The 22,126-nt window shown below is 55.6% G+C and overlaps 1 long non-coding RNA gene across 1 annotated transcript; it reads right to left on the bottom strand.

Moving 5' to 3' along the window:
• Positions 1 to 636: 636 nt before the first annotated feature.
• On the bottom strand, positions 637 to 9,432 carry LOC121473722. The gene is made up of 3 exons (XR_005983213.1): positions 9,295 to 9,432; positions 8,671 to 8,789; positions 637 to 1,880 (listed from the first exon to the last, which is right to left on the bottom strand). It is a non-coding gene; the product is annotated as an uncharacterized LOC121473722 (long non-coding RNA).
• Between the last annotated feature and the right edge of the window lie 12,694 nt (positions 9,433 to 22,126).

Below are 22,126 nucleotides of genomic sequence, written 5' to 3'. Positions count from 1 at the left end.
AGAAGCAGGCTCTCTGTGGGGAACCCAATTTGGGACTCAGTCCCAGGACCCTGGGATCACGACCTGAGCTGAAGGCAGAGGCTCAACCACTGAGCCACCCAGGAGTCCCCAGTCTCCAGAATTTGAGACTTGAATGTCTGCTTTGTCCTGGGGTCCTTTTGGACCATCCTGCTTTAAACTGAACCCCCCTACCCCAGCCCCCTACTCTCTTTTACATATACTCTTCCTCCCTTTTCTCCCTAGCACCTTCTAATACACTGCATACTATACTTACTCATTAGGCCTACTAGCTAATGTGTCTCCCGCACCGCCCCCCCCCCCCCCCCCGGAATCTAACCCTGTTTACTGATGAATAGCAAACCATGTAGCATAGGGCCTGGAACATAGTAGGGGCTCAGTAAATATTAGTCAAAACGTGAACAAGCTGAAGTGCCTTTTTTTTTTTTTTAAGATTTTATTCATTTATTCATGAGAGATACACAGAGAGAGGCAGAGGCACAGACAGAGGGAGAAGCAGGCTCCCTGTGGGGAGCCCGATGTGGGACTCGATCCTGGGACTCCAGGATCATGCCCTGAGCCAAAGGCAGACGCCCAACCACTGAGCCACCCAGGCATCCCTGAAGTGCTTTTTTTTACTATGAAGTCTGTGCACATGGGAGCAATTGCTTCCCCTTTTACTCATATATTATTTCTGGTTGCCTAAAGACATCTTCACTGGGACTCCATTTTTTTTTTAAGATTTTATTTTTAAGTGATCTCTACACCCAATGTGGGGCTTGAACTCACAACCCTGAGTCAACCATTGAATGCTTTACTGACTGAACCAGGCAGGTGTAGCTTCACTGGAATTCCTGACAGCAACTCCAAGCCAATTCCTCACCTCTCCTGCTTGGCCCTGGCTTGTCTAGGTGTCAGTAGTACCCTCTTTAGCCCTGAAGTCCTCCCTACTCCTTTCCCAGCACCCTCTCCGTTGCCCTGAAACTTCTTCCATTTGCCCTGTTCACTCCTGTCCCCTGCAGCTAGTATTTTTTTTTTCCTTAAAGAGACCCCTGCTCAAGCTTCATCCTTGCCCTAGGACCTTTGTTGGTTCCCCAGCCTAAAATTCTTAGTACAAACTCCCTAGACCACCAGCCAAAGACTGGCCCATTTGGCTCCCAAATGATCATTTCCTCCTCTCCATATCCGACCTAGGCTTGGGACAAACTGGAATCCTTAGAACTGCTGTTTCCCTGTCTCGGTGACTTTGCTCAGGCCGGTGCCTCTCCCTGGGGTGCCTCCTGCACACTCCCTCCCGTCAAATCCTACCTGCTGCCCGCTGCCTCTCCAGACGCCTCCTCTAAAGCATGGGAGAGACCATCTTTTGGAAACTTTTCCATGACCTGTTCTGGTGGGTATCCGGCGCTGAGTTCAGTTTTGGACATGCCATTTGGAGGCTCCTCTGCCACACTGTGGGCTTCTTCAGGGCACCGGCTGGGCTATGTTCCCTTCTACATCCCATGAGTTCCCAGAATAATGTTCAGTTTTGCTCAATCCGTGTTATTTCCAATTTAGAGCCGGACAGGCGCACTTCCCGAAGTGGCCACAAGATGACAGCATAGACCGGGCTTTGGGACCGACCTGAGGCTCCAAGTTCCAACTTCCCAGGGGTCAGAGCCCTGACAGGTGGCCGGTCCCCCTGAGGTGCTGCAGGAGGCTCCTCTCTCGAGGGCTGGGGGTAGTAGGCCTAAGGCGGGGTGCCTGGCAGTGACTGTGTGCCTGTTTCCTGTGCTGGCCCCTCCCAAGGTTTGTTCTGTGGTTCCTTTTCCCAGAGAAGGAGCACTGGGTGGGGGGTCGGCAGGTTTCCGTCCTGGTCCTGCATTGCAGCCTTGGGCAAGCGTCATCTGTGGACAAGGAAAAGGCCAATCGCAGAGTCCAAATACACATAAAACTTCCTTTTTCTTTTCTCTCCTGGACTCCCTGCGGTCCCCCCCCCCCCCCCCAATGGTTGCAGTAATGCTGGGAGGCTCACCACATTGTCTCCCTTCCTGGGATTCAGTGTGGTCCAGAGGAGGGGCAAGGTGAGGCTCATGGGGCACCAGAGGGCCCTGCCCCCATCTCAAGGCCCACCTAATCCCCCTTACTGAAGCAGGATGAGCCCCATCCAGTCTGATGAAAAACACCAGGTTTCTGAAAACTCTTGTGCTGTGACCTTGAGTCAGCTGCGTCACCTGTCACCCGCTGGCTGCGGCTGCCCATCTCTGGAGGGACCGGCTGCATTTCCTGGACGGCCTGGCAAACGACAAGTGCCTCGCCAATGGTAGCTGTCATTAATAACCGTAATATAATAGTAATAAATGTCCCTCCCTGCCCTAACATTTGACTACGCTGAGGCCACCTGAGGGATGGTGGGGATTTAGGGATGCTTGAAGTGTTCGCTGAAGAGCAGGAGAGAGGAGACAGGAAGGACAAAGGTGTCTGTGGAGCCTCAGGGATGATTTGGGGCTTCCCTGTGCGAGAGGGTGTGTGGGGAAGGCCCCCCCAGGTCGAGCCTCTCTCCCTGGCCGGACTGGTCCTGGGGGCCACCGGGGAAGAGGGGGAGAGGCGGCGCCGGGCCCGCCCAGCAGAGGGCACCGCGAGCGCGCAGGGCTCAGTCGTGGGTTTACCTCCAGCTCCTCCTGCCAGTGGATTCGTCTTCCTGAGCTGTGGGCCTCTGCATGATCACCCGGGACGCGATGGGAGTGAGGGTACCGCTGGGGTGAGGGTGCTGTGGTATTGTCACCCCCTGTGATTGTTGGCCTGTGTCCTGAGTGGTAACTGTGGGTTTGCCTGTAATCACCCCATGAATCACTCATACGTTCCGCTAACGCTGCTGGGCACCCACCAGCACTGGATGTCGAGTAAAATGGCAAAGAAAGAGCACACCCTGGTCACCACCTCCCATGATCCAGGTGACAGAGGTGAGCCTAGGGCGCTGTGGGAGCGCTCCCCACCATCAGCCTTCTCACTGGCCTCACCTCTCAGGTGAGCTGTTCTGCTGCTTTTACAAAGGAGAGAATCCAGGTTCAGACAGGTTAAGGAACCACCCCGAGGCCACACAGCCAGTAAAGGGATGAGTGGAATTGCACCCAGAGCCAGTTCCAGTCCTTCCACCTGCCCTGGGGCTGCCTCTGCCCAGGAACGGCCAGTGAGGCTGTGACCAGGTGAGTAGCTGGCCTGGAGGCAGGGAGGCTACTCCATCTGTGCATGCCCCCAGCAGGACAGGACCTTGTGGGCAGGGGAGGTCCTAGGGTGGCTGATTTCATCCCAGAATGAGGGAGAACCTTCCAGGAGCCAGAGCTGCCCAGGCACAGAATGGGTGAGCCCAGGGAACAGAAGTGCCCTGCCTCTTCCCAGATGTCGCAGTGCCCCCCTTTTGAACCTGGCATTCACTCAGCGTTGAAGGTCCGCCGGCACAGTCTCTTTCCCCCTCCAGCCTCCTCTTGCTCCCCTGTCCTCATTACCTTCTATGTTCTTGCCTCTCAGACTTCTTTCAGCAACTTGCTGGGTATACTCCTCACCTCTGGGCCTTTGCACATGCTGATCCCCTCTCTGTCTGGCAAGCTCACCCATTCTGCAGGCACCGGAAGCCTTTCCTGATGCCCCTTAAGGTCGGGCACCTTATGTGCTGCTCATTTAGGCTTCTCTGCTACCCCCAAATGTGCTTCATCACGCCGTACTGAAATTACTGGTCTTTTCCATAACACTGTGAGCTCCGTGGCAGGGACTACACGGTCTTGTTCTCTGGTAGTTTTTCCAGTGTCCAGAGTCCAGCGAAATGTCTCCTTTGGTGTTCAAGAAAAGCTTGTTGAAAGGATGAATGAATAATGAGTGAGGGTAAGAAAGAATGAAGGGTGCATGTAAAGGACAAATGCATGGGAAGGGGGACCTGGGTCAGCAGGACGTTCCAGTCCTCTCCTACCACCCTGTGCCTGCAGCTCCTGTTCTTTGCTCAAGTCCCCAGGAACTGGACATTCGGAGCCACAGTTCGCAAGCATTTGGTAAGCATCCAGGTACCCCGCTGGGCGCTGTCACCTGTATTCTCACCCATCAAATAAGCAGGGACAGATGAAACGTTTTCAGCGGACACCGGCTGGTAGGCTTCAATCCCTGCCTGGAATAGTTGGCACCTTGGTCCCCGGAACTGGCCACGTGGGTCCCCGCCCTGCCGTCTCGCAGTCCCTGCGCCGGCTGCGCTCCCGGGATGCGCTTCCCGAGAAGGCCAGCAGATGGCGGCAGACGCTAGGAGGCGAGGCTCAGCCCGCGCCGGCCTGCCCCTGACCGCCGGCAGGGGGCACTGCTGCTCGCCCGGCGCGAGGCCGGGTCTCAGGTTTACCAACCCGCGGGGAGGGGGGGCGCGCAGCCGGGAGTGGGTCGGAACCGCAGCCCGGGGGCCAGGCTGTGTGGCACCCTCGTTCTTCCTCCCTCGGACAGTGCGTTCTTAACCTCTGCTTTATAGGCTTTGCAGGCAAGCTTGATTGGGGAAGGGCCAGATTGCAAGTATTTTAGGGTTTCGCTGGCCCTATAGTCTGCGGCAAGTCCTCAACTCTGTCCTTGACCTGTGACACAGCTCGTGGACAAATGGGCGTGCTCATGTTCCCATCGATCTCCATGGACATCGAATGTGAATTTCATGCAGTTTTCATGTGTCATGAAATATTGTGCTTTTTAAATTTTCTATAAAGCTACCTAAAAATGTCAAAACCATTCTTTGCTCTTATATGGGGCCACCCCTGGTCTAAGTAAAGTCCCAGACTGGTGTATGGCATATAGTAGGTGCTCAGTTAGTGCTAACTGGTGCCAACCATTCAGGGGCACTCAGTAGGAGCTGCGCCGACCCTCCCCACACCCAGCAGCCCTTGGAATGGGGCAGGATACTTTCCTTCCAGGTTCGGTCCCTAAATCTCCAACACACCTCACGGAAGCACTAAGTGAAGGGGGCACCAACCGCCTTCCTTTGGCAATAATGGGTGGCGCTTTCACTGCCTCTGCCGTGACCTTTCCGTGCCAATGAAATCCCAACCCTTTTCATCTATCGATACCTGATCTCCTCGGTCACTTGATAAAAGTCCAGTTTTATTGAGCTATTGTGTTCAGCTATTTTAAGTGTGGAGTTTATGAGTTTGACAAATGTGTGTCCCCAAGGAACCACCGCTACAGTCAAGATAGAGAACATTTCCTTCATCTCCAAAACCTCCTTTGTGCCCTTTCCTAATCGGTGTTGGCTTTTATTTTATTTTTTTACTTTTTAAAGATTTTATTTATTTATTCGTGAGAGACACACAGAGAGAGGCAGAGACATAGGCAGAGGGAGAAGCAGGCTCCTTGCGAGGAGCCTGATGCAGGACTCAAGCCCAGGACCCTGGGATCACGACCTGAGCCAAAGGCAGACACACTCAGCCACTGAGCCACCCAGGTGCCCCTCAATGTTGGCTTAGAAAAAAAAAAGTCTCCCAATAATCAATGTGCTCCCTTAGGAGCTGGCCAGAAATGGAGGCTCAAGCCACGCTCAGAAATTCTGGGCCGCCTAGCTGGGGTCCCAGCTGTTTCTTACTGGGGAGTGGTGGCTGCATTTGTGTGCACTTCTCTGCCAGACTGTGAGCTCCCAGAGCCTAACTCATGACCTCTGCCCTGCAGCCCTCACAGAGTTTAATTAGTAAGAGCAGGAGGCCAGCTCACAGGGTGAGGGTTTGGGAGTGGGGACTGAGTATCTCAGGAGCTAGTGGAAGGAGTGAGGTCGGCGAGCAGGAGGGCCATCTCTCTATCCAGAGTGTGGAGGTCTGGCTCTCGACTCACTCTGGCCACTGTCCAAGCTGACTCAGGGAGTCTGGGTCTATTTGCATACGTTGTGCATATCATTAGCATATCTTTCCCCGGTGCCTTTCCTCCTCTCTTTTTTTTTTTTTTTTTCCTCCTCTCTTTATGGGGAAGAAGCAGGCTGGATTTGGGGAGTGGGTGGACAAGACAGAGAACTCAAGGTGTTGGGGGAGGCCTGGGTCTGCAGAGCCAGGCCCCAGCTCCTTGCTGATGCCCATCCTGGGAGTTTAAGGGAAGTCAAGCCCTGACCCTTTTTTTGGATGAGGAGGAGGGGCTGCTAGCTTCTGCAAATCTGGATACTTCCTATGGGAGCAAGTCTGGGCTGGGCTCCCCTAGTTTCCCTATCTGGAATGTGCTAGTCATTCAGCAGAATTTTCTATAGCAATGAGAGAATCTTGTACTTGTAAGATTGAGCAAGAAGACAGCTAAGAAGCCATATTATATGAGCCAGTTATATAAAGCACAAAGTGTGCCAAATGAATCTATGCTGCCAGAAATAGTAGCCAGCCCTGGCAGGGGGCATCCCAGGGGAGGCCGCTGCAATTGTTTTGTGATCTGGGTTCTGGTTACACGGGCGCACTCACTCTGTGAAGGCTCACTGAGTTGTGTATTCGTGAGTTCTTTGTGCATTTTTCTGTCTGCAAATAAAACATTGAAAACACACCAGATCGAAATTCTGCGAAGAATCCTACACGTATTCCCCTGCTAGGAGTCCCTCCCAGGGATGTTTGCCCACCTTTTGCAGCTGTTGAGGGCCTGGCTGCTCTTGACTCACCTTCCTCTCCTGCTGGGCTGTAACCGACCTGAAGGCAGGCCGAGGTCCCGACATCCTCTGTCCCCTGGCATGGGATTGGCACAGAGCTGAAAACATGGGTGACTGACTCCTTAACACCTCTGGGTGGCCCAAGAGGTCTGGGGCACCAACCAACTTAGGAGGGGGTGTTTCTCCCTACTACTTGCACAGCCCCCTGGGGGTCAAGGGGCTGCCATTAACACGCTTAGCTGTGGCCTAGGGCTAGAAGTGAGCTAAGGAATGGGTTGATAGAACATGCCAGAGGAGAGAGAGGTGGGACTCAGGGGTCCCTGGGTGGGCCTAGGAGTGGGGGCTCTTTACTTAGGTTGGAAAAACTGAAGATATAGCGGAAATAAGGAACAATTACTAAATGAATATATTAGTAACAGGGAAAATGCAAGTTCAAATTGCAACGAAATACTATTTCACATCAACCAGGTAAGCAAAATTAAAAAATTCTGGTATCATTCTGGCTCCCAGCGCCCTGGCCTCTCGCTGATACGCCTTTCACACAGTCCTGTGTACTCCTGACCCTGAGGCCCCTGGGCCCCCGCTGAGCCCCCTCTTCAGACTCAGGGATGCAGAGGCTGAGGCTTGGCTTCTCTGGCCTTGGCCCTGTGCTGAGGCTGCCTTGAACCGGCCTCACTCACCCCTGCCCTCCCTGCCTTGCAAGCTGGGTTCTTCCTGCTGCTGTCCGAATTACAGGGACCTGCAAGCAGGCAGGCACAGAGACCTCTCCCCACCTTCTAGAAATTGTCACAGAAGGACTTTGGGCAATGGCCTGGCCTTTTTGGCCTTGGTTTCCCTTTCCTGTAGAGTGGGAGAACAATTCCTGGCTGCCATGAGGTGAGACGGGTTGGAGGGTATGGAGAGGACTTGGGAACCCATAGGTGTGGGGAGCAGAGGCCTGTCGGTGTGGAGAGGGGGATGATCCGTGAGGGGCCATGCAGCCCAACCCCTTTGGCTGTGCTCCAGTCCGCAGGGTGGTGCCAGGTGAGGGGGTGGGAACCATCCATGCTGCTGCTCTGGGGGTTTCCTGGGAGGTGGTGTGGTGTTGGGAGCATAGGAGAGTCAGGGGCCTAGGTTCTGGTCTGACTTGACTCAGTCTACAGGCCTATTTCCCCTCTGGACCTCAGTTTACCCTTCCGTCAAGGGGACCATTGTGTTCAGCCACCTCCCCTCCCCCAATGAGTTCTGAGGCTCTCTTACTTCTATGTTCTGCTAGGCCTGCATTGGTGTTATTTTGGAATCAGTTTCTAAATCTTAAAGATTGAGAGGCTTTCCAATCACATCCAGAGTTCCCGCTTCCTGCGTGCAACTGGGATCTGGCTGTTTGGGAATCCCACATTTGCAGGCACAACCTGGGGCAGCTCCTTGGGAAGGAGCCTCGTTCCCTGCCGAGGGCACAGCTCTTCTCACTGTGCACACACTGGGGGCCACTCTTGCCCATGAGCCTTAGCTCCCAGACGTGTGGGTCCCCTCACGCCCCCCTCCCCAGGCCCAGCGGCCTAGCCAGTCACTTGCACGGGCAGGCCCCTTTTCTCTTTTGTTTTGCCAACTTAAGGCTTTGGAGGGCAGGTCTGGATTGGATTGGCATTCTTAGCTCATGTACTTATCCAAAGCGGAGACCTAGGTACTTGGGATTTCCGGGTGGTGTCTAGAGCCTCAGTCAGGGCCGAGGGATGGTGTCTGCTTGTGGGGGGATGGCTGTCTCCCACCTGGGACCATGTCCTTTTCCTCTCCATATTTCCAGTGGCTCATCCTGGCCACAAGGCCCTTAAAGTTAAGCTCCTCGTCCATCTAGGCCTCACTTCCAGGCTCCCCACCCCCAAGTGCCCACACACATTGTGTTTTTTATGGCATGGCCTGTCCCCACACTCAAGCCCTTTCCTCTTTGGTCCCTGGCAACCCCCAGACCCTAAGTCTCAGCTTCTCCACCCCACTGGAAAGCTTCCCTGCTCTGTGTTATCGAGGCTGGTCTTGGTGCTGTCTGTGGCCTCCTGCACGGGCTGTGTCCCTGATCCTGGGATGGGGCCCGGTCTTACCTCCCCAGTTTCCAGCACAGAGCCAGGGACACAGGCAGCGGACTGATGCTGTGACAAGTTGCTGATGAGAAGTCACCAGGGGGCAGGCCCAGATTCTTTTGGCTGTTGCTTGGCCATTGCTGGAAGAGGGAGAAAGGTAGCCCCCACCCTCAGGGCCACCAGGAAAGGAGATCCCCCTCTTCTCTAATGCTATTCCTGGCCACGGCTCTGGGTTCCTGGGGTTCCTGTGTTCAGACCCCTCTTGGCCCTCATGGGTCTGGGCTGGGCAGTGGGCCTGCAAAGGGCAGGGCAGTGGGCCTGCAAAGTGGGAGGAGCCCTCAGGGCCAGGGGCTCTCAGTTGGCCATGCTTCCCAGCCCATGGCCTGACTCCCCAATCTCTCAGTTTGTGCAGGGAGAGTAGAAGCAGGGGAACCCCCCTGGGACTACCCAGGCTAGCTCCCGACACTTTACAGATGGGGAAACTGAAGTACAAGGGACTCGATTTGGTCCTGGGACCCTCTCCTGGGTTGTCTGGTCTGTCCTGGGGGTTGGGACATGGCAGTGCCTGCCTAGTTGGGGCTCCAGCTCCCCCCAGCCCCAAATCTGAGCAGAAGAGGAGCCTGCCCTACCCCCAGCATGCTTTACCTGGCCTGGCGTGTCCCAGAGCCAGCAGAAAGGTAGGGCGGCAGCAAGTCTGAGTCTGCCCAGCGAGCTGCGAGTCCTGGCGGGCCCTCCCTGCCCGCAGGCCCTGGGAGCAGAGAGTGAGGGCCCCACACCCCAAATCCTCTGCCTTCCCTCCCCACCCACACATTCAGCCTGGGGCCCAAACACGGCAGAGAGCCAGCTTCCCTCCTTGGTAACCAAGGCACAACACCCAACACTAGAGACTGTTTGTCCTGCCAACACCTCACCCCAACCTGGGTCTACACACCCGGCTGAAGCCTGGCTTGGGGGGGGAGATGAGGGGGAGGGGAAGGAGCAGGGGCCTTGTGGGTCTGGGGAGACCCACCCCTTCCCTTCCCAAGGCCAGGACAGCCAGGGCTTGTTGCTCTAGCAGCCTTTGATGGACGGTATGGCCCCCAACCCCTGAACTTAGCAGGGCTCAGCAGGATGAGGGTCTGGGACTGGGCCTGAAGCACAGGAGAGAAGTGTAGTTCTGAGGACGAAAGCCCTCCTGCGCCAGCTGGGTGATGGAAGGGTTCAGGGGAGGGAAGGTCTGACAGGGTCCATCTGTCCTGGCATGGGAAGGACGGCAGTTTGGCTGGCTCCTGGGCTGAAGCCAAGGGGGGACACTCCAAGGCAGGGGGGCTGGCTGGGTGGCTGAGTGGAGGAAGGTCAGGGCCTAGGGAAGTGTGGGTGGCGTTGGGAAGGGAAGAACAGGTTTTCCGGTCTTCACTGGCTTTGGTCTTCGTGGTCTAGGTCAGGGAACACGGGGAGATCATGAAAAGCAGACAGGGTCTCAGCCCCGGGGGACTGCTTGTCTGAAGAAGAAATGTGGCTGCAGCCACTGGGGATCTCCCAGCCCAGGGAAGGACGCAGCCCCCATCCTGGGGAGTTTGGAACATCCACCTGGGATGACAGGGCCAGAGGACTGGGCAGGATCACTCAGCTCTGCTGGGAGCACCGGCCTAATCAGGATCCCCTGGGACTTGGCAAGTGCTTCTGTGATCTGGGGACAGGTGAAACCCCGGGATCTTTCTGCTTTTCCTCCCCAAGCGGGAGCCTGGTTAAAGCTGCGGTGACTTGACCCCTGCTTGTCAAATGCTTCCAGGTTCAGCAGTAGCTCCCCCCACCTCAGCCCTGCACTGTGGGGAAAAGCCAGCTCCTTTAACAGAGGAGGAAACCGAGGTTCAGAAGAATGGCAGGTCTCTCGCAGGAGTCGCAGGGGGGCAGAGCATCATGTTTCGAGCACCCGGCTCTCCTGACACTTGGGGATCTGAAGTGGGCAGACCCCCGGGCAGTGCAGGAGAGGGGCAAGCCTGACACATTCCTAATGGCCCTCTACGTCCTGAGGCCTGATGGGAGCCCCTCTCTCGGGCAGTGTCCCCGGCTTCAGTCCCCAGTAGGGAGGGTGGGGTGGGTGAGGCTCAGGGCCTGCTGAGGCTGCAGCTTCCCGGCCCACCCAGGCTGAGTCAGGGCTGGGCGGGAGCCAGGCAGGTGGCAACTTTCCCAGGGCCAGCCCAGGCGGCGTCCACATTCCTCACCAGTGGGGTGCGTCAGGGCTGGGCCCAGCCAGGTGTTCCAGGCCCCACCTGGGGCCCCCGCCCGCTCGAGCCAGCTCAGCTTCACAGCCTTGTAAGGAACATGTCTGGCCTCCACTTGGAATGGGTGTGGGAACTGCTGGCCTTGCAGGTCCTTGCTGGGTGGGGTGCCGGCTGGCAGGGGCGGGCCTGCGAGAGCCCAGCACCCACAGGGGCCCAGGCTACTGGGTGCCCCTTCTCGTGCCCTCCTGTAGCCTCTATACTTGGGGAGTTGGGGGCCGAGGCTTTAGACAGTTTGTGGTTTGGGCCTTGGTCTTGCTTGTCATTCAGCAAATGTTGATGGAAGAGTGAAGGGTGTCTGAGAGCTTGGGGGTGGCCAGGGCCCCACAAAACCCAGGAAGCAATAGGGTCACATTGTGTTTGTTGTCCTCAGTTTCCCAGGGAGGCTTTGTCCTCACCAGCTTGGAGCTGGGGTGGGGGCCTGGGGCTGGGAGGAGGACATGGGGGGTTAACCGAGGTCAGTCCCCACCACTCACCTGTGGTGAAATTCTGCCCACAATCCTCTTCCTCTCTCTGGGCTTGAGTCCCCTCTCCTGTGATAATGGAACAAGGCCCTTGAGCTCTTGGTGGATGGAATGTGACCTTGGGACCTAAGATGGGCTCTGCTGGGCACCCCCCTGCTCAGCTCGGCCCAGCCCAGCTCTGCAATGTTCCCCATTAGACTCTGCAGTGAGGCCAGGTGGGCTCCTGATGGGTGGTAAGGGGGGATAACTTTAAGTCTGGGATTTGTGGACTCTTTCCACTGTTCCCCCTCTTCCTCTGAAGTTGGCTGGCCAAGATAGCATTTCATTCACTCCAGGGAATGGCTGAGGGCCCCCCTTGCCTGCCTGCCACCCTGTTCTGCAGTCCTCAGCAGGTCTGGCTCAGCCTGGGGGACCAGGGCTGGTCTCCTTCATCATGCCCCTGCAGGAGGCAGGGCCTGGCTATTCCTCGGGCGGGCCTAGGGCCGCTTGGGCTGCAAAAATCACTTCCCAGGCTTTGGTGGGAACAAATGGGTCCTGGCCCTGGGCCCGAGTAGGGGGGCGTGGGAATTCTGTCTGCATGTAGAGTCAGGAAGGGTGACACCAGGGTTGTGGGAGGAGAGGCGGGGTGGGGGTGGGGGTGGGGGATGAGCTGAGATGTCATGCCTGCACCTGTGCAGGGTGGCAGGCTGAGCTCCAGGCAGCAAGGGGACCTGGGTTGGGGAGAGGGGGAGTCCAGTAGGTGTGGCCCTGCCTCCAGTTAGTCCAGCACTGAGCAGTGGTGGGAAGGGCTGGCCTGGGATGTATCAGGCTGGGGCAGGGACCCCTTGCCCCCCCACCCCAGCCCTCCTTTGGCTGAGCCCTTGGGCTGGCATTATGGGGTGACTTCATTCTCAGGGACCTTCTAGAGACTTTGGCTGCCATCTGTCCTCTTCTGTTCAGGGCCTTATGGCAAGAAGGCAGCACTTTGTCCCTGAGGGGGAGCACCAGCCTAATCAGGATCCCCTGTCAATGCTTCAATGTTTTCAATGCTGCAAACAGTGCTGTTCGCAGAGGAAAAGGGTAGCGCAGCTCCCTGAGAGCTCCATCTGTGTCCTGAGGCTGAGGATGGTTCGGTGTGTGTGTGTGTGTGTGCACGTGCATGTGTGCATGTGTACATGAGTGTGTATATGTTGGGGGGAGGCAGTTGTCCCAGTGGAAGAGGGATTCTGGACATTTGCACCAGAGTCTCTGTAGTTGTATCCTGAACCCTGAAGGATTCTGGGAGTTGGCACTGAATACTGGGGCCCAGGGCAGCCTGGGAAATCATGGGAACAGGTGAGAACAGGCTGGAGGGGTGTAGCAGCCACTGGAATGTGTGGACTGGAGTTGCCCCACCCTCCCTCCTCCAGGCACGGGTCCTGGCTGGGGGGTCAGTACAGCGCCCTCCCCGAGCTGTCCCCAGCCCTGCTCTGCCAGCCTCCCCGCCCCTGCTCCCTGCTGCGGGGTGCCCCCACGCCCCCTCACTTCAGGTTGGGCAGAGCAGGTGGCCTGGCTGAGTCAGGCTGGGAGAAGCTGAGGACTTTTCCTGAAGATTGCCAGGTTCTCGGTGCTCTGTGTTTGTTTCTGACCCCTTGTATGGACAGGTCCTTTGCCACTCACAGGGACTCGTTCTGACAAGTTAGGGAAGCATCTGTGGGGGTTCCACGGACCAGTGGATGTGGTTTCGGGGTCAGCTCTGTTCTGGGATGGGGGCTGAGGGCACCTGCCCATCCTAGAGCTTCTGAACACACACCATCGGCCTCAGCACTTTGTTCTCTCCCTTTGTGCACAGTTGATCAGGGCTTCCTTAAGAGGAAGGACACACTCCTTCGCATGGCACATGGGGCCTTCCACAGGCGAGCCCCTACCAGCCTCTCCAGCCCCAGTCTCCTGTCTCTGTCTCCCTGGCTAATTTCCCTTGTCTGAAATGTCTCACTCTTTCCTGAGGGTGCCAGGCCCCCGCCTGGGAGGCCAGTGTGTGTACAGGTCCTGCTCAGACCCCTTCTCCAGCTGTCCTGCCCCTTGAGCTGTGACAGGGGCCCCTTCTAGGTGCTTCCACGGGTCCACTTGCTTGTCTCTATGATTCCCTGCTCAGTCAGCTCATGAGGTCTGGGTGTCTCCCCTGGAGACAGAGCTCCCCAAGATTGGAGCCCACTGCGTGTCCCCTGTCACGTCCCCAGGCCCTCCCTCACCTAGGTCAGGGAGTGAGAGAATGAACTAATGAACAGATGCAGGGAGTTTGGGGACTCCCTCTGAGGCATGGGGACTTGCAAAGAGCTGTCACATGAACTGTTTCTTTCATTCTGAGGAGAAACACCTCTCTACCTTGGGATTGGGTCTCCTGGGAAGATCCCAGAAATCTCTCTTGAGAGCAAAGAGAGCACAAGCTCCTTCTCTCTGCCTGCGATGACTCAAGGTTCATGGGCCAGAGCATGAGCAGCTACTGGCTGCTTTGTGTAAGTGTGTGAGGGAGTGTGTAAAGCAGAGCAGTGGGAGGCTGTGTGAGTGTGCACAAGTGTGAAAGCACACAGGCCTGTCCATGAGTGTGGGAAAATGTGAGTGTGGGTGTCTGTGAATGTGTATGAGTGTGTCAGGCCATGAAAGTCTGCCTGAATGTGTGTGGATATGAGTGAGTGTGCGTGTGTACGTGCGTCTGTGAGTGGGAATGCATGTGAGTCTGTGCGAATGTGCGTGTGAGCTGACTGGAAGTGAGTGTGGGAATCTGTAGGTGTGTATATAAGGTGTGTGACTGTGTATGAATCTATGCGTCTGAGTATGTATATGTCTGTGATTATGAACGTGAATCCATGAGCCTATGTGAGTGTGATTATGTTAAGCTGTGGATAAGTGTGAATATGGGAGTTCTGGGTGCACATATGTGAATGCAGAAGTATGCAAGTGTGACATTGTGAGTGCAATTTGTGTGAGAAGGAAAGTGTGAATATGTGTGAGCTGTGTATAAATGTGAGTGTGAATGTGCACGTGCAAGAGTCTGACTTTGAGCGGATATGCCAGTCTGTGAGCATGTGACCATATGTGTGTCAGCTGTGAGTGTGTGTCTGATGAGTGTGTGAATGTGCATGTGAGCTGTGTGTAAATGCTTGTCCTGGAGGGAGGTTGGAGGGAGGCCCAGGGCCGTAGAAGCTTGGTTCTCCCCTCCCTCAAGGCCACGGTCAATCCCAGGGAAACAGCCTCTGCAGGAGATCTGGGAGTCCCAGGGAGCTGGGAAGCATGATTTACTCAGAGGAATGAGGGGTCTTTCCCGTCCTAGAGAATTCTTTATTAAAAAGAATAAAGGATTCTTTATTTAAAAAAAAGTACTTCTGAATGGATTCAAAATAACATCTACAAAATGCGAGTAGGGCTTAAGAATTAAGATACCGCAAAGGCCTGTGATCCCAACACTCCTTTGGAGGCTTTGCGAGCGCCCCTTCCTTGCCCGGCCTTCGCCCAGCTTTGCGGACCTGGCCCGGTCCTTAGGGCTCTGAGGCCGGCGAGGCCGGCGGGGCCAGAGCGGCTCAGTGCTGCCCCCTGGGGGCGCGGGCGCCAGCTTCTTCCCCCTCGGAGCCGGCGGCAGCCCGGGGAGCAGCCCCACCAGGTCCCTGCAGAGACCCCACGGCGGGGGGCGGGGGCTACTCACTGAGCCCCGCGCATAGGGCGCGCCTGGACACGGATGCACGCGCTGGGCACTCACAAAAGTTTGCAGAGAGACGCATCCCATCCATTGTGAACAGCGTGGGGGCCACACTCTGAGCGGGAATCCCGACGAGAGCGAGCCACTGGCAGCTGCTGCCCCTAGGGAGCTGGCTGCGGTGTCCCTAGGGAGCTGGCTGCGGTGTCCCTAGGGAGCTGGCTGCAGGAAGGGAGTGGTCGCCACCGACTGGAGCACGAGCACGGAGCACGGCCTAGAGAACCTCACTGGGGCTGGGGAAGTCAACCACTGGTGACTTTGGTTTGATAGAAGTGGTTGAATAACCTAGGGGTGGGGAGGGTTGCTTAGGGCCAGACGCAGGGCAGTGTTTGGAGATGGAGAATGGGGGGGGGGGGGGGCGGGCAGGACGAGATGTACAGGCCGGCTTTAGACAGGACTGGGTGGCGGGCACTGAGGGGGGCACTTGACGGGATGAGCGCTGGGTGTTATTCTGTATGTTGGCAAATTGAACACCAATAAAAAATTTATAAAAAAAAAAATAAAGGAACTTCGTCTCCCTCGGCCTAGAGGCGGGGAATGCACGCAGAGGCGCAGCCTGCGTCCCCGGGGCTGAGCGTCCGGGAACTGGAAAGGGAGGAGCCGAGGATGGCGAGGTGGGGGCCGTCCCCAGGCCCTCCTCCAGCCGCGGCCGCACCCCCCAGGACTGCGGGGCAGAGGCGCGCGACCCAGGGCGGCCAGCAGAGGGCGCTCCCGGTACAGATTTGAGGCTCCGGCCCGCGCTCCCGAGGGAGCCGGGGTTTAATCCGGACGGTTCTTGGAAAGCCCTGGGCCTGCCCTGGAGAGTCCCCACGTAAGCATTCCGGCTTCCCCTTTGGGAGCTACGGAGCGTAGGGGTGAGAGTAGATGGCCTTAGGACGGGGGAGCCACAGTGTCCTCTTCCTCCCCGCCCCCGCTCCTGGGTCAGGCGCTGTGTCTCCAGCCCCGGACCGACCGGGTATCCCCGCGGTGAGCTGGAAACCACGCCCAGAAACGGGACTGGCCCGCCTCATGGGCCCTGGAGGTCTTCCTCTGGACCACTTTGGTCTGCAGGGGCCAGCCAGTCTTTCTAGAAGGTTCTCAGCGGTTCTAGCTCCAGGGCTGTGCCTCTGCAGTCTCCCTGGTGACCTCACTGGTTTCCTGCTTCCCTGGTTCATCTCCAGGTGGAGGACTTCCTGGCTTGGTGTCCGGCGAGGGCCCTCAGCAGGTCATATCCAAGGAGCCGGTGGATTCTAGAGTCCTAGGACCAGATGCAGCCCCTTATCTTTTGGCACGGGCTGGTGGGCACAGCCAGGTCTGGCTGGCTCAGATGAGGGGTGGCCAACCCCATCAGCTCCTTGGGGGGCAGGGAGGTGCATTACGGAAGAAAAAGTCCCTTGAGTTGTGAGTGCCTCCTTCTGCTCCCGCGCAGAGGCACCTGGCACTCAGCTCATTCATTTATTCATTAATGTCTATAGTTATCAAGCACCACATGCTGTTTCTGTTCCTGGGGACAGAGAGAAGAAGGAGGCAGGGGAGGGTCCCCGCCTGTGTCTAGAGGAGGAGACAGGTAAATAGGTGTGACCACACAGGCTGGTAAATGCTCAGAGAGCAAGGAATTGTTTTCTTCCTCTGAACCTTGCTTCTCCCTCTGACTGGGTGCCTCAGTCAGCAGCAGCATCACCCTCCCACCCACTCTACCCAGAAAGTGCAGAGTCATCCTGCTGCCTCCCCCACTTGGGCCTGCCTCCCCATTGGCCACGGGGCCTGTCCTCACCCTCACCAGCCATCACTTTAGCCCCAGAGCTGACCTTTGCCCCCACCGAGCTTTCACACTGCCCCCAAAGCAAGCCCCTGCTTCAGACTACCTGATACCTAGATGCATCCAAGACGCAGTGATCGAATGTGATCTGAGGGAAATCGCCTGTTTGGAAAAAGACACTGTCAACAAAGTTGGAAGACTATGAGCCAAGTGGGAAAACCCCTTCGCAGCTCATGTACCAAAGGTCTCATTCCCACATTTGCCAAAAGCTCACACAAGATGGGGAGGAAGAGGGATCCCTGGGTGGCGCAGCGGTTTGACACCTGCCTTTGGCCCAGGGAACGATCCTGGAGACCCAGTATCTAAGCCCGCGTCATGCTCCCGGTGCATGGAGCCTGCTTCTCCCTCTGCCTGTGTCTCTGCCTCTTTCTCTCTCTCTGTGTGACTATCATAAATAAATAAAAATTTATTAAAAAAAAAAAGATGGGGAAGAAGAGACCCCACAGAAAAAAAAAATAAGTAAAGAGTAGGTACAGTCTGTTCGTAAGAAAGAAGGAGAATAAGGGGGCACCAAAAAATATAGGGAAGGATGACTCCCAATCTTAGGATTAAAGAAATGGCAGCTGGAGCAAGTGAGGACTTCAACCATCAAAAAGACAAAAATCAGAAAAACAATAGCAACAAATAGAGCTTCAAAACTTGATGAGACTCAGTGCTGGTGGACATGTGAGGAAACGCTCTCAGCGTGGCTGGCGGGAGTGAGAATTTGTAGAACTTTACCAAGGAGCCTTTTATTTTATTTTATTTTTTAATTTATTTTTACTGTGGAACATTTGAAATATACACAAAAGTAGGGTGATGAGCCAAACCAATGACCCTTTGTCCATCACTGAGTTTGACAATTGTCCTCGTGCTGTCACTCTTATTCCTTCTGTCTCCTGCTACCATCTTGGGTGGAGGTGGCCAGAGCATCTGCAAGCAAACCCTGTCTCTCATTTCAGTTCCCTCTGGGAAGACAATTTGGGGGTGGCTATCCAAGTAAGTGAAGGGTTTACCCTCTAACCTGGTAATCCCATTGCTAAAATTGCCCTCATGGAGGTATTTGCAAAAGTTCACCCTGTTGTACGTTCAGGGAGGTTGATTTCACTGTTGTGTGTAAAAGCAAAAGAAATTCCTGGTGACCAGAGAGGTGGTTGGTAGGGGCAGGAGTAAATAAGTTACAGCTCATAGTCATGAGGCATTAAATAGAATGAGGTGGCTCTCCGAGAGACATGATTAACTGGGAAACTGAGGCATTGACAAGATTGATACTACTCCTTTTATATGATTAAAATCTCTATAAATAGACACAATAAAAATAAAACAGAGGACAATGAAGCTTGGAAGACTCTCTAGTGCTGCAGGATAAAGTCCAAACTTTTTAGTGTGCCTCTCATGCTGGTCTTCCTTTCCAGCCTTCGTTCTAGTCATCTCTCTCACTTACGTGCGCTAGGAATTGACCCAGAGATTCCCAAAGTGGGTTCCACGGAACCCCAGCACCATCTGCTCTTCCTGGGTGAAGAAGTTTGAGAAATGCTTAGCCCTTTACCTCCCCACCCTCCTGGGACAGTCACAATGCACATTAGCTTGTTAAGGACTCTGGGAAGACTGCAGTAAAGCAAACTAACCAGAAACTGATGAGAATGTGCCCTGGCCTGGCCTACCAGGCTCTCAGCCCACCCATCTCTCATGAGCACCCACTGGGCCCTGCTCTGATGTATCAGGAAATGAGAACCACTGCTCTGTGCGGGTGGCTCTGTCCTTTTCCGGCGTTAGGTAGCTCCATTTTCTCCCTGGCTCACCCACCCTAGCCACACTGGCCCTTCTCTCCAGTCCCCAAAGAGGTACACCTTGATCTAGCCTCAGGGCTTTGGCACTAGCTCTTATCTTGGCCTAAGACGGCCTTTCCTGTACATGGCTGGCTCCTTCCTCCTTCCCTAATTCAGTTTCCTGCTTGACTGTCACCTAGAAGAGGCCCTCCTTGGCCTCCTGCAACTCTCATATCCCCTTTGTGTTTCCCTAGAGAACATACATTCTCTGGTTTGATGACTGCCCATGTCTCTCGCTAGAATGTCGGCTCCAAAGAGCAAAGATGTTGTGTCTTGTGCTGATCACCATACCCCCCCCCAACCCCGAGTCTAGGACAATGTCTGGCACACAGTAGGGGCTCCACTAAGAGTGGCTGAACAAAGGCGTTTCCTTACGAGGTCTGTCTTCCTTCGTATTCCTATGGCACCTTCCTGGCTGCAGCTGTGGCCTCCTGGTGCTCCCCGCCACATCAGGTGTGTTCCCACCTGCGCCTGGATGATTTCTCCCCTTGTCCTCTCTACCTGCAAAGCCCTGCCCTGGCTTCGAAACCCAGCTTTGTTGTCCCTCCCAGTGAAACTGTCTTCAGCGGCCTGGTCTGGATGAGTCGCTTCCTTCTGCTCCTCCCAAGGTGCTTGTACACACATACCTTTATCAGCACACAAACACCACTGTGCCGCGATGGGCTGTTTGTGCATCTGTCTCTCCATCACCGGCCTGCGCTCATGAAGGGCAGGGCTTGGCTGACTCAGGGTTGAATTCTCAGCACCCAGCCCGGTGACTGCCGCACAATGAATGCAGTCAATGGTGCTGAGTGAATTCCAAGCTTGGGCTCTTACTGCCTGCCTCCATTCAGCAAGCAGCAACTGGGTACCTATGGTGTATACAAAGTGCTGAGTTAGAACTCGTATTGGGCCCGGGGATGAACAGAAAGCCGTCTTTCGGCCGTGAAGGATTATAATTCTGGAAAGGGAACAGGTCCACCCCCAAATAATTCTAACACAAGTGAGAGTGGCTAGTACATGTTGGTGCTAGAATGGGCTAGGGGAGTGATTAGTTCCCTAGTGCTGTTCTAACACATCACCAGGACTTAGGGGTGAAAAGTAACACGCATTTGTTATCTTAAGGTGCTGGAAGTCAGAGGTCCGGAATGGGTCCTACAAGTTGTCAGTAGGGCTGTGCTCCTTCTGGAGGCTCTAGGAGAGAATCTGTTCCTTGCCTTTTCCCACTTTTTTTTTTTTAAAGATTTTATTTATTTATTCATGAGAGACTCAGAGAGGCAGAGACACAGACAGAGGGAGAAGCAGGCTCCATGCAGGGAGCCCGACGTGGGACTCGATCCCGGGACTCCGGGATTACGCCCTGGGCTGAAGGCAGGCGCTAAACTGCTGAGCCACCCAGGGATCCCCCTTTTCCCACTTTTAGTGGCTGCCCACATTCCCTGGCTCATGGCCTCTTCCCTCTGACCTTCACTTCTGTTGTCACATCTCTGACTCTGACCCTCCTGCCTCCCTCTTATAATGAATGACCCTTGTGGTGATAGTGTAGTCTCAGCCAGATTATCCAGAATGATCTCCCCATTGCAAGTTGCTTAACCACATCCGCCAAGTCCCTTTGGCATGTTCTGTGTATATTCCCAGGTTCTGGGGAATTAGGATGTGGACTTGCTTGGGGTACATTATTCTACTCGGGACAAGGAGGGAAGGATCACCTCCCACTGCTGGGAGGCTTCACCAGCCAGCTTTGGAGTCATCGAGGCTTTACTGAATCCCTGGTACAAACGAGCCACAGTGCCAGCTGCTGTGACGTGTACCTCATTTCAGCCTCACGAGTTTGTCACGGAAGACTTTGTGGCCTCATTTTATAGAGGATGGAGGGAGCTGAGGTTGGGGGAGGGGATGTGAGTTGCCCAAGGCTACACAGAATCTTCAGAGACCTCAGGCCCTTGGATTTGGGCTTCTGATCACAGATAATATGTGCCTGACCCCGGGGGTCTGACAGATTAGGAGCTGTGGTTCCTCCCTGATAACACCTTGCTGGGGAAAGTGCGTCACCCCTGAAATGTTAAATAACAAGGCTTCAGGGCCCCAGGTGCTGAGGCAGCACAGCAGCACAGCAGGCTAAGTTCAGCAGAGGGAGCTGGCTTCTGGCCAGCAGGTTGGGGCAGCTTCAGGGGCCAGGCAGGCCTTGGTGGAGAGGAGCTGGTGGGAGGCCAGGGGCGGAGGTCGGGGGGTGTTGGTGGACAGAGTATTCCATGGAGCCCAGGCCTCTACACAGGTCGGCTCCTGCTCTGTCCTCCTGTTTTGCCCTTGGAAAGGACAGATGCCCTACCTTCCCAGTGTGACCTCCTCGGTTGGGATCGGAGGCCCCCTTCTACCTCCTCCTGCCTGCCTTTTATCTGCCATTCCATGATTCTTTCCTGCTCTTCCTCTCCCTGAGCTCTCCTTCCTTCATCCTCCCTCCCTTGGTCCTCCACCTCCTCTTTCCTGATCCTCCTCCCCTCATCCTCCTCTCTGATCCTCCTTATCCTCCTCTGTGGTCCTTCTCCCCTCATTCTCCTTCCCCTGGTCCTCTACCTCCTCCTCCCTGAGCCTCTTTTCCTCTTCCTCTCTCCTTTGGTCCTCCTCCTCCTCCCTGATCCTCCTCCCTGGTCCTGCCTCCCCTGGGCTTCCTCTTCTTCCTCCTTGTTTCTTCTCCGTGATCCTCCTCCCCCTCATCCTCCCTCCCTTGGTCCTCAACATCCATCTCTGATTCTCCCTCTTTTTTGGTCCTCCTTGATCCTCCCTGTCCTCCTCCATGATCCTCCCCATTCTCCTCCTTGATTTTCTCCTGTTCCTTTTCCTATGAGCCTCCCTCCTACCAAGGTCATCTTCCACCCCACTCCCTCCACTGTTCCTCCCCCCTTGTTGGTCAGGGTCACAGTGTGGTGGACTGGGTGGTCGGCACGGAGACAGAGAGCCAAGAGACCTTCCCTCTCATCCTGCCAGCCTTGTTACGTGAAGGAAGAAGGAGGCAGGCCACGCTCAGAGCATCCCTGGGCTCACACGGGGAGGCACAGTCCCCAACCCAACTGAGCTCCCAGTCTGATGGGGGAGACACAGCTGTTGTTGAGAGGAAGTGTCCAGTCTGAGGGGAGAGACAAAGCCTCTCCCTGGGAGACTGGCCCACACTTGCCCCTGGAGATCACTCTAGGAGCATTGAAGATTAAGTACAGGTGGGTGTGGATTGATAGGGTGCAACTGGCCAGTCGGGGGGAAGAACAGAGTGGGCAGGTGGGGCAGGGCCTGAGGGTCTGGGAAGGCCGGGAAGGAGCCTGGACAGGTCCCTTCAGGATCTGACTTCTCTTCCCTCAGGTTCTAGGGCCACCTCAGCCAGTTTGTAAGATAAAATGGGGAGAGGGTGTGAGCCCCAGGCCTGAAAGGGGAGCCCAAGAGGCTGCTGCCCTCAGGCCAGGGAAGGG

Source organism: Vulpes lagopus, chromosome 12 (assembly GCF_018345385.1).
Source record: "Vulpes lagopus strain Blue_001 chromosome 12, ASM1834538v1, whole genome shotgun sequence".
NCBI classification, from domain to species: Eukaryota; Metazoa; Chordata; class Mammalia; order Carnivora; family Canidae; genus Vulpes; species Vulpes lagopus.
The sequence above is the reverse complement of the archived record's forward strand: the minus strand, read 5'-3'. Positions and strand labels throughout refer to the sequence as shown.